Here is a 12,763-nt window from a genome sequence, read left to right as displayed (position 1 = left end):
GGGCATTTTGGGGGGGGGCCGCAGCGCATTATCCCGGCAGGGGGCGGTGTGGGCTGGCGAGCCGGGCTGTGCCGAGCCGGGCGGGGCGGGGAGGGGAGAGGAGGGGAGGGGAAAGGAGGGGAGAGGAGGGGAGGGGAAGGAGCACAGCCGCCCCTCCCCCGCTTCCTCCTCCTCCTCCTCCTCCTCCTCCTCCTCCTCCTCCTCCTCCTCCTCCCTCCCCCGCGCCGGCGGCCCCGCGCCCGGCCGCCAGAGCCAGACTCGCCGCAGACAGGCGGCAGCCAGCGGGGCGGGCAGGGCGGGGGGAGGAGGAGGAGGAGGAGGAGGAGGAGGAGGAGGAGAGGAGGAGGCGGCGAGGCTGGGGATGAGTTGGAGGCAGCCGCGGAGCCAGCCCCAGCGCACCGAGGGAGGCTGCCGGGGGCGGCGGGCGCCCCGTCCGCTCGGCGGGGGCCGGGGGGAGGTGAGTGCGGGGGGAGCGGCTGGGGGGGCACCGGGGGGTGGCCCCCGGGGAGCTGATCGAGGCCGGAGCGCCGAGCTCGCTGCAGGGTTTCAGGGGCTTGGGGTTTCAAGGTCCCGGGATTTCGGGGTCCCGAAACGACACCCCCCCCCCCCCCCCCCCCCCTCCGGCAGAGGCCGCGCTCCGGGCAGGCAACTTTGGCAGGAAGGACAAGGAGCGGGGGGGCTGCCGCCTTGGCGCACAAATGACCTATATTTGACAAAGTGCCTCTCTTCCCCCCCACCCCTCCCTTTTTCTTTTTTTTTTAAAGTTTATTAGCAGAAGTGCAGCTCTGCTCGCCTTGGCTGCGTGCATCCCGCATCTCCGAGCCGGGCTCACGGCGTGTAGGTGGGCGCCGCTGGGGGTAGGCTTCACCGGGGAATAAACAGGAAACAGGCAAAACGCTGAAAGTAACTTTTTTATTATTATTATTTTTTTTCCCCACTTGGAGGTACACCTTCTTAACTGGGTGCCCACAGCCGTAAAGGCTGTGCCGGGATTTTCCCCTCCAGGAAGGTTCAGAGCCTTTTGTGAGTCGCAAGTGATGGCTGTGCGAGAGAGCAGGGATCTGGTGAATGATTTTATACGCCGCTAGAAATAGCGTTTGGTGTCGTAAAAGTTTTATTGATTTGAAACGTGGCTATCTTCCTGGCAGGAAGGAAAACGGGGAGGTTGATCTGTTCTTGCAAAGAGAAAAACTTTTGCATTAAACGTGTGGGGAATGGGAAGGTGCACCACGTAGCATCAAGAGTGTGCAGCGCCTTCCGTCTGAGGCTAGCTGAGGAGGGAGAGAGTTTTCATCAGTAGGAAAGCCTGAGAGGCAATTACCGGTAGGCACAGACGAGGTAAGAACATAGATGCTGCCTAAGTACAGTAATGTACCTTTCTTTCTGGGAAGCGCCTTTGGCTTTTCATCCCTCAGCCCCTGAGTGGTGTTTGCATGGCAAAACTTGTGTTCTGCCTCCCCGCGTCGCTTCTTGGGTGAGGCTTGTAGGAAATGTGCTCCTTGCAACAACCCAGAATTGGTTAATCAACGGGTGATGCGCTGTTGAGTAGAGATGAATAACTGTGCGTGTGGTGCACACGTGTATGGTCCCACTAATGAGAATATAAATATTAGGGCTTCGTGGCTGTATGTACCAGGGGAAGGTTGGCTGGGAACACAGCACGCTGGTGGGAAGCACTCTTGGGACCAACCTCCCCACATCCACGCTCGCTGAATAGTGATGGTGCTGTCCCCATCCATGTCTGTGCCGGAGTGGTAGCACCAGGTATTAAGTTACTGCGATACATAAAGCGAGCAGTGTGAGGAGGACTGACATCGGAATGCGCCAAGTATGCGGTTATGTGTAGAAGTAAAATTACACCTTTTTAGCTATTCTGCGTTTATATCAGCTTACTTAATTCTGATTCTTGGGTACGTGAAGACCATTGCTGCATACACATAAAGCACATTGGTATTCGCCAGTAAATTAAGATGCCCGTGCAGGCCTAAATGATGATAAATGCGTAACACAGAATGAGTTAACAATGTGAGACAGTATATTACAGACCATTGGTTTATGTTAATTGAAACATTACAGGCACTAGGCAGCGTTTGGCTGATGAAGCTTGAGTACAGCCTTCGATGGAAGCTGCAGGAGTAGAAGGAAATTGGGATTCAAGATTGAGGCGTAGCAGAATTACATTTAGTGAGCTGCAAATCATTGAGCAGTAGTCTAACCTAACAGTTTAGAGATAACCTGTCCCTTTGTGATTTTTAAGCAGGTAAAATGCTGTTTTCTCTGCGTAGGACCATTAAGGCGAGACCTGAAAAGATGGGTTGTAGTTAGTTTTCTGCTCGCTGAAGGTACCGCGTCTGTCTTTATTTATTTATTTATTTTTGAATGAGAATGAAGTTTTCCCTCTAATTTTCTTGTCCAAACTTTAGTTCTCTTTTTTTACAGCTGCCCTGCAGTACTCTCTCTAGCGGCTGCTACCCTACCACCAAGAACTGGTTGCGCTTGAGTGATGCTGTCTAAAATCATTGGGAGTACTTTCAGGATATGTAAATCAGAAATAAGTAAATTATTATTAAAAAAAAAAAGTGTATGAGAGATTGTATTGAATTAAATTACTTTTGAGAGAACTGAAGTGCTAAAAAAACATGTGCCTGCCCACCAACTCTTGTATTGGTGGAAATGGTTCTTGCATTTAACTTACGAGTGGCCTTGGAAAAGTTTTTTTTCATTTTCTTTTTCTTCTGTCTCTGGTTTCTAATGGTTTAAAACAGCTCCTTGCGAATGAATTGCCAGTTAGGAAATACAAATACTTCTAGGAGTATGGAGACGAATATCTTTGCAGATTGGTTCTGTGGTAACCGTGAAATTCTTCAATGGCACCAAGCTAGTATCAGCTGCTCGTTAAAGGCACTGATGCCAGAACAGTGGTGCATCAGTTGCTGGGAATCCAACCCTGTAGTGAAATGATTCATACATACACATTTTCTTTTCTCAGTTGACAGCTATTTTTAAGAATAGCCGTCTTGCCTAGAAGGTTGATGTCTAAGCAAAGGCAGCCTAGATAGCTAAAAATTTCTTTCCCACCAAACATAATCTTATTTTTGCCAGACTTCTAATATGTACACTAAAACATTTAAATGGAATTGGTTTTAATTGACTTCTTGTTAGCTCTCTGGTGCTAATTAGTCATTATAAAGGGATCATGATATTTTGGAACTGCTGTCAGGAAACCAGCAAGTTTTTGTACAAATCAAAGTGATGAGTTTGAAGTAAGTGTCAGTTTAAAGGAATTTCTCTGTAAAAATGGATAGTGGTGTTTAAATGATAGCAGAAGACTCGATTAGCTGAATAGCTTCGTGCAATTAATGGGATTCTCTGGGTACCTAAGTCTGCAGAAATAGTCTCAGAACAAAATAATGACACGTTTGTCCAGTGTCCTTTAACTTTTCCTGTGTGCTGTGCACGCAGAACGTTCCAGTGAAGGAAAGCTGTTGACCTTTTTTTTTCTTGTTTTTTTCTTTGCATTCTTCTGAACCATGTATTTGAAAGAGAAATGTAAGTTATTTATTTTAGAGAGGAGTTTTACGTGCTTGCTTCTGAGACCGTTGGTTGAGTGATAGTAACTGTAAGGGGACTGCAGTAGAAAGGAAGCGTGCAAGTTTGAAAGAGTGATCACAGCATTACAGTGTTTTCTGTTCTTCATGCTGGCAAAATGTCTCTGTATTCATTATCTATATTTATTTAATGTATGCATTTCAGTAGCATATGCCTTGATTTAGCATATTTGGAATATGCTAAATGTAGGTGCATTTTGCTAAATGCTTTTTCTTATTGTTTAGTTAAGCGATGGAGATTTGCAAGTACCCATATCACCATTCGTTATCACTCAGCATAATAGTAGGTAAATTTAATCTTCCTGATTAAGATTGTTTTGGTCACAAGAGACAAGGGAGTGAAAATGAATCATTTTCTTGATGTTGTGCTGGGTCTGTGCCGTTCGTATCTGCCTTTCTTTTCTCTAAAATCCTATTACAGACAGTACTCTGACCTTTTAAATGATCTTGCTCTCCATCAAACTTTTCTTTCAGATAGGAGACAGAAATTAGGAAGAACCTAAATGCAATTTCTCTTCTTATTGCCAGTGGAGAGCTTTCCTAGATTTGAATTAAGCTTTCTTTGTGCCAAATGGTTGACTTTTCTTGAATAAAATCTCTTTAGGGTATGCAGAAAGTCCTCTGGTTAATATATTGGCATTCCCAGAACCCACTAAAACTTAGGCAGGTTGCCAGACACCACTTAATGAGGATGCCTAATGTCTGGCACAAATCTGCATGAAAACCAGCAAAGAAGCTGGGGGTGGAAGTGAGTGCAGTGGGGAGAGGGCTGGGAAAGCGACATGTCCACACCCACTGGTTATTTTTTCATGTCTGCATTTTGCAGATACAACTGATCAGAAATCTTCTCTGCTGGATTTTGGAAACTTGCAGGGCACGACTTTGGACGTTCCCCATCGAGGTAGCTGTGTTCACTTGGGTTATCATTTTATTGTGGAAGTAGTTTATGGGCTAGGGGATTTAGTTTCTGTGGAGAACACCAAAAGAGGATGGGAAATGATAGTGGTTTTTGAGACTTATCTGCTAAAACTGAAAAGCATTTGCAAATGTTGTTAGTTTGGGGAACAACCCAAGTCGGCGATTGCCAGCATCCATGTAGAAAGGCTGGTGAAGTTGCAGGCAGGGATACGTGAACTGCTGCTGCCGGAAGAGTTGTGTGCAATGTGAACCTGTGGCGTGGTTCTGCCTGATGCGACTGTGCCTCGGTTTTGCTGCATGTTAAGCAGAAGTGCAGGTATAGTAGACTTTTTGACCTGATGGCAAGATACCTTCTAAAAAAAAAAAAAAAAAGTTCAAGCTGAGGTATTTTTCCATTATAGTGATGTTAGAAGCATAATAAATTATTTTGTGTCGAATCAAATGCTTGGCCCTGAGGGTTGGAACTGATAAACCAAGGTCAGCTATATTCTGACCTAAACATTATATCAGACATTTAAAACGTAAACATTTTCAGCATTTTTCTCAGGCTTTAGTCTCTCACTTGCTCAGTGAAAAAGCAGTAGTCCTATATCAACATCTTTAAAGTAGATAAGCAAATTTATAGTATAGGCAAAAATAAAGTCGTATAGGCAAATTTAAAGTAGGTAAAAAAGTAGGTTCATAGGCATGATTGAAATATTTTATCCAAAGTATTTCTTTTAACTCCAATGGGAGGATTTACTGTTGTTTGTTTGTTTTTGCATGTTACTGAATTCAGAAATGCATGTGCTTGTTGCTCATTTTCCAGTATGAGTTTCAATTGTGCAGTTTTGGGGAATTATTCTTAGGAGGAATTTTGCTCGCTAGAGTAATAGCAAGTGTCTCAAGTATGCATTTTGATTGGACTAAATTATAATTTCCTGGTTGGTTTCACTAAGATGAGGCAATACATGAAAGTTTTAAAGTCTTTGAACTTTAATTGCAGTGGAAAAAGGGACAAGCGTATGGAGTCTTTGGAGAGTTGTATGGGAATCTTTAAGTAGGGTGTTACAAAATTTTTATCTGTGTTGACACTAATTCTTAGGTGTCTATAAGGTGGAGGAAACGTGGTGAAAGTGGAGGACAGTGTGCCCACGTTTTTGAACCAACATATTTAGGATTAGTACAGAAAGGTGGGACTGCATCTCCTTGAAAAGCCCCACTGCTCGAATGCTGCACATGGGAATGGGATGTGTTAAGGAAGTGTCTTCAGGAATTGCATTGTGTTTGCATCTCTTAGTACTCTTGATTTCTTCCATGCAAAGCACTCTGGTGCCCTTTTTCCTAAAAATGGAAACTATCAATGAATCTGTTTCTCAAAAATACTTATTCATGATATTGAACTTGCTGTTGTCTATAGAAGTCAAGTTTGGAGATTTTCATTCATTTGGTGTTCAGTATACCATTTTGTTCATATGTTCTGAATTTGTCTGTAAAAGATGTAATGGCTTTCGGGCAAGAAGTGCTCTTATGAAGAATTTTATGATAAATATCTGGAGGTTTGAATGATTCTACTTTAATTCTTGACCACTGGATATATTTAAGTCACAATTTTAGACAATAGTATACAATTCTGTTAGAATGCATGATAGTGCTTAGTAAAGACAAGTCTAAGCTCTCTTCAACATTGAGAAAAGGCTGGAAACCTTGTCTTCTTGTGGAGAAGTCCTGGTTTTACTCGGAATTCTGAAATAAGGGTTGACTCATCTGTCTAGTAGTGTCCAGCATATGCCAGTATAAGGCTACTGTACCTTGTCTTTATTTTTTTGTGTCCAGTACTTGCAAGCATCTTCAAACAGAACAGTTCTTAAAACACAGCTTCTGCTCTTCTTGATTCCGGAGGTTATTAGAAGGAAAATGTGTGATTCTTTTTTAGTTCTGTTTTTCTGTGGTCTAACTGAGCCTATTATTTTGGCTTCTCACACCTGTAACCTACTTGCTCTCCATTTCATAGAAGGAAAGGAGGGGGCAGTCTGTGACTGAGATATGAAGCAATCTCTTTAACAACCCTCTTCTTCCACTGAGACTTTTGTGAAATTGTTACTGTGTGTTAATTAAGAGTGATCCATTATTACTTTGGACTTGTAAACACCTTTAAACATTCCATTAGGTGTTAATTCTTGCTTCATGTGTCATTAATATAAATTTGTTATAGTACATCCCTACTAGATATACGTCTTTGTAATTGCCTTACGTAGAATTGTTACACCCAACTGTTGGGTGTAAGTGGTGTTGCTTCATTTTCTGCTTTTGCTTAACCATTAGTTATGGTGTCAAGTGATACTAAGAGCGTATTTTGACCTGTATTATATGGAATTTCAACTGGACATTTGCTATGGTTTGCTTGGGATTTTTGTAAGACAGAAGTGAGTTGTTGCCTGCCTTCTGCCCTATGGGTCAGAGCTGAGGAGCACAGCAGGAGGTGTTTGATAGGAGATGATGTGAGGAACACTTAAAAATAACCTAATTTAATCTGCATAGCCGTTGAACTGGCGCCTTCTGTGAATTACCTAATAGGTATATGTTCCTCTCTCATAATTTTACCTTAATGGATGACTGGTTTTGTAGGTTTTACCTAACTAGTGTTAAGCAAAATGAAATTGAACGTTTGTTAAAATAATATATATATATATATGTGTCCAGATAAGATACAATACTCCTAAATTAAAGATTGCAGCTGCTCATATAGAAGCCAGGCTTGGGCTGACTAATAGCCCCTGTCGGCCAGTGCACTTGATGTGTAGATGTTTTTGTTTTACAAAAGTTTTGTGTTAATTATGATTCTTCACCAAACTCGTATGGGCAGTAGAAGGGGAAGGGGCTCTATAAATATTTCCAAAATGTATGTTTTCTGTGTTTGTGACTCTTTCACATTCCTTATACTGTTTCAGTAACCTTCCTAACAGGTTTCTAGAAACAGCACGTTTGAGATTAACTTCTCGCAAATACTCAATTTTCACTTAAAATGTCTTGTGTTATGAGTTAACTTTATTTTGTTGGGAAGCGTAAAGCAATCCATCTATCCAATCAAAACAGCTTGCACTATGTTGAGTACAGGTACTGTTTGGTGCTTACTTTCACATAGATTATAATAATAATATTTTTTTTAAAAAAGCTACCATCTGTTGATGAACAGAAATACTGCCAATGTTTGTCAAATGTATGCTTTATCTGACCTGTTCTACTTAGCACCTTATGGCAAAGCTTTCTCATCAAAGCAATTTACAATTTACTTTATTCTTACTGTGCCTTAAATAGATTGATAACAGTGATAGTATCACTTTTTAACGTAGGCATTAATGTACTGAGGATTAGGGAGATAAAAATCTCTCTAGCTGCAAGAGGAAGTTACCTGCAATAGGTGTAGGGATTAGGATTCTAACTCACAGGTGAAAATCACTGTTTTGTCCTAATGATCTTTACAGCTCTTTGATGAAAATTACTGGGATTATGTAAAGCTCCTACAGCAGAAAGCTCCGGTAGTCTGTGTAGATTGGTCTGCTTTTTTTCATGGGTGGTTGCTGGGCAAGTAGGTAAATTTCAAGAAAAAAATACCACAGTGCTGGTGTGTGTTAGTGCTGGTAATGCACAAAAATTAGATAAGAAGTGTTCAGTTCACGTTTCTTCTTCTTCTTCTTCTTCTTTTTTTTTTTTTTTTTATTGCCAAAAAATACTCACCATCCAAGAGGAGTGAAAAGAGCTAATGAGGAAAAAGAGGGCTTCGATGGGCTGTAGAGAAGGAGTTAGATGCATAAGATATCCTGGAAGTGTCCTTTGAGATGATGAGTTCTCTCTCCAGTTGAATATGCAACCAGCAGCAACAGACTCTGCCTTTTCCCATTCCCTCTTTCCCTCTGGGTATTGTTAGAGGTTGGAGATAAAAGCCTTTAATCGTGTCTACATGGAGATACCAAAGCAAGTCACCTGAAGTGTCAAGTAAAGATGTGTATGTTTAAGTATGTTAAACTTGCATGTGAATGCTCTGTCGAATACAGAACAGCCTTCTAGCTCTAGCTTGAATCAATCAAAGGTCATTTTACATCTGAATGAGAACATCATTCAGAGCATAAGTTGAGTGACAGTGATACGAAACCATTTGTGTATGAATGAGAGCCTCTTGACATAGATGTTTACCATACTTTATCTTCACCATTTTATCCCGTGCTTGATTTATCTTGACTTTCCTCAGTGTCACTTATTATTGATCAGTTTTCACGATGCTGCCATGAAGAGGCATTTCAGATGGAGCTAATTGCGAACTTTCAAGTGAACGTAATTTAGTCAGAAATGGCAGTACATTGAACTTGAGATGATTCATTGCAAATATTTTAGATTTGACAGACTTTCACTCAAACCAAAACAAGACGTGACCTCTCTTTGATTCCTGGTGAACTGTGGTTTGGCTGGAGGCCTGGTGTTTTCAGGGTCCTTGGCATGGAGCAAAACTGCCAAGGATCCAACCGCGACCAAGGACATTGTGTTTCTAGGAACATGGGGTTTTCTTGCACAGCCTGCATGAGAAGTCTGTTGCAGAGACAAAGGCTGAAGAAATCCCTGAGGACCCACCTCAGATGTGGGGACCTGCAGTGATCCTTTGTATTTTGAAACTGGCTGTCCTCCAACCAGTAAAAGTAAGGGAAAACAAAACAAAACAAAACAGGCCTACTCAGCAGATGTAAAACTGGAATCTTCAGTTGGTAAGAAATTAGGAAATTTTGGGGCTTTGTCTCTTCTGAAATAAATGAATAATATTGAAAAATATGTTGCAACTCAGAAACTGGCTAGTTCTAGGCTGAGCTGTGTTTCATTATGCTTTCATGGATGTTGATTAATATCTGTCTTGCCCCTTCTTTTCAATCTGGAGCTCATCTGAGGAAGTTCCTCAGGAGAACCAAAGACTGTTGTCTAAAGGCTTTAATTTACATTCCATCATGTCAGCCCTGACCACAGAGATTTCTAAGTTGCACTTTCCTATATCTTGCATTGGAAGATTTACATAAAGCAATGATTGTTCTGAAGCTTTTATATTCTAAGGGGTCAAAATGAACGTGAAGCATTCTGAGAAAGGAGATAGTTGTCTTCTTTTCCCCATTTCTGTCCAGCTGAACTTATCTCCTAGAGGGACCAATGTATTGCAGAGAAGAGGAACTGCCCAGTTGAAGCAGTCATAGGTGCGGAGTACGTAGTTGAAGTTCTGTTCAATTTGCACCCTTTTGAAAGTTACCCTTATAAAATTAAGACTGTTCCTGACGTTCCTGTTGAGACCCATGAGGTGATGGTGGTAGAGGTTATATTTTTTTTTCTGAAGAGGAGAAGGATGTCCTTTCTCATTCTTTATAAATGTGCTATTTTATAAGATGATTCAAGGATTACTGTATTCTCCTTATTTAAAAACAAAACAAAAAACAACCAACCAACCCAAAAAACTTCTGAACTTTCCATCCACCAAGAAGATAAAATGCTCCCTGAAAGATGCTGGTTATATGAATGAAAACTTGGGAGTGACTCTGAACTCATTACATTGAAATGATTGTGTGGCTGAAGATGTGATAACACAGGTGTCTCTTTATAAAATGAAGGGATGAATGAGTTGTGATATATTAGCTACTGTAGTTGACATGTCCACAATGTTTGCACACTCGTTAAGTCTAAGGCCATTGCAGCAGAGGCAGATTTTAGCAGCCTAAGCATCTCCCTGACTCATGAACATACAGAATTCCGAACATATTCCCAGGGTCAGTGAATTGATTCGTTTTTAAAATTTGAGGTTTTTTTGTTTTTAAAGCTTTGTCACAGAGTTACAACAGTCTCAACAATCTAACTTATGTGGTTTACATGGTATAGCAGGTACTAGGACAAAGGAAAATATGTAAGAAGTCATCGTCCTGTATCATGAGTCATATTTTTGGGTGAAGGAGAAGAGTAAACTTATTAGTGGATGCTAAGAGTAGTTTCTTTTCACAGTGTAAAAATGTTAAATGAGTATTTTTTTTCCTGTGTCTGACCATGGTAAATAAAATATGCCTTCTTCCCATCATGTACTTTAGATGTTTTTGGGTGTTTCTGACACCTACCAAAAAAATAAATGCAGGATGCAACTGCTTCTGTTATCTCCCGCATATTTGTTAGTTTTCCTGTCGCTCCTGTAGCTACAGACTTCCCTTTCCCTCTCTCCCTTGTACTTTAGGATGCAGACGTTTCAGAGCAGTCATGCATCTGTAATGTCTCAATGGCTTCCTCTTCTTTGCTTTTCCCTTCCACCCCAACCAAGGAATTCCAGATGGAAGCTCCTTGGTGTCGGTAACAGCTGCAGAGCAGATAAATTTTTTTTGTATCCTCAGAGCTGTAACTGTTGTAGCTCCCTATATGTAGTTATAATATACATCTACATTACGGATCTTCTGGTCTTTACAGCTCCTTGAGGCTCTTCTAATCATCCTGTCTGTAGTATTTCCTCTGTTTTCTGTTCCTGGTTAAAAGTAGTTGCTTGCAACAAAAAGAAGTTGAGATTCTGTTATAGACTTGATTTTTAGGAAGTCTGACTATTTTGGAGTTCTGTGTTGTGACTCAAAAACTGTGCTCCCTTCTTTCATCTCTAGGGTTTATAATAAGGTGTCAGCAATGATCTAGTCCATCTGGGAGCTTGCATCAATACTTGGGAGAGCCATATGTGTCTGCCTCAAACAAGGCTATAGAAAAGTGTTCCACTAGCAACCAAGATGTCATCCATCTGCTAGACAATCCTGTAGCTAGTTAGCTTAATGACGTATTTATTTGACTAGATGTTTCTGCGTAGCAGACTCCAGCTTTCCTCCCTGGTCAAATTAATACCAAAACCTCTGTGCTCTGGAGAAAAAAAAATAAACCTGCCCGTTCTGGAGAATGTCAGGAAGTTTGGGGCTTGATGGGTTTGCTGTATTTATCTGCTTCAGGATGTGGTGCTCCCGCTCTCCACGTGAGCACATTGTGAGGAGGTCGCCCTGGCCTTCCTGTGCGGGCAGGCCGAGCCGCGCAGGTGTCGGGGTGCTGGAGGGATCAGCAGGCCAGACACAAGACCTGCCTGACCTTAGCTGCATGTCGAAATCCAATCACGCTGCTACTACTTTAGGGTATTATTTTAGCACAGGGAGCCGTGCGAGGATTGCCTTCTGCAGCAGCGAGAGCCTGGCTTGTCACCCTAAGTGCTTTACGCGGCTACACAGAATAAGCCAGGTGATTATTTCACTTTGTTGCCTTAACAGAAATGTTTATTGCAAGATTAAGGGGCTCATGGTCTTCAATGCACACACTGTAGTTATGTGTGTTCTCAGGTGGTCCTGCATGGTCAGAGCTGCAGGAGCTGGGGTGGAAATGTGCTGTGGGAAGAGAAGCCCTGTAAACTTCAGATATTGCTTGTTCTTACTGTGGTAAAATAGAGCACGTTGGGGCTGACTGTCATTGATTTTTTTTTTTTTCCCAGCCGCTCTATCTACTGTTTATTTTTAGTCCAAAGAGGCTAAGTCAGTGTTGCAAATTCTAGGCTGATCTGATTTCTAATCTGTCTGTGAGTCAGAGTTGAGTTGCGAAGGGGACAAAGCAACAGGAAAAATGCAAATCTAAAGAAAAAGAATATGGCATGTTCGTGGCGATTGCATTAATCTGTGTTGAGGTAATTTGGTGAATTTAATCTGAAGAAATGCATTTGTGTGTACACAAACAACTGTGCCATCGGGTCCATCAGTAAATCTTCATTCATATCTTGCAAGGGACTTCATATGCATAGTTGCATTGATTTCCCTGAGAGACCATCACAGTCTTCTCTGAACAGCTATTTGCATGATTGGAGCAGAAATGATGCTATCTACTAACTCTGGTCAATTTTACCTGGCAATCTTTCTTTAAAAATCAGTGGACATTGACAAAAATGAACTTGGTGAACCTCAGCAAAAATTAGTAGTTTATGGAGGTCCTAAATAAGGCTGAGAAATAGACCCTAAGTAAGGCACAGAAACAAGATTGTTTCTTTGCTGTAGGCTTAGATGCCTCTCTTCTTACAGGTGTAAAACATCTTTTGTGGGCATGTTAAGAGCTCTGTACTGACTCTTGCCTCATCGGATGATACAAAGAGAACCAAGGAGTAATTCAGGTTGGAAGGGACCTTCTGGAATTCATCTAGTCCAACCTTCTGTAATAGGACTAAGGTTTTGGTGAAGTAGAAG

General features: G+C 41.8%; 1 protein-coding gene across 1 annotated transcript in view; it reads left to right on the top strand.

Annotated features, from left to right (window-relative positions):
• Positions 1-294: 294 nt before the first annotated feature.
• The window catches only part of LDLRAD4 (low density lipoprotein receptor class A domain containing 4), a 273,594-nt gene continuing 261,125 nt past the window's right edge, over positions 295-12,763 (top strand). Inside the window, exon 1 of the mRNA XM_084281972.1 lies at positions 295-457. The gene's annotated coding sequence lies outside the window, so the exon portion shown is untranslated. The remainder of the gene's footprint in view (positions 458-12,763) is intronic.

The sequence above is a fragment of the Netta rufina genome (assembly GCF_964035555.1).
Source record: "Netta rufina genome assembly, chromosome: 2".
NCBI lineage: Eukaryota > Metazoa > Chordata > Aves > Anseriformes > Anatidae > Netta > Netta rufina.
This window is presented reverse-complemented; position numbering and strand designations above follow the sequence as displayed.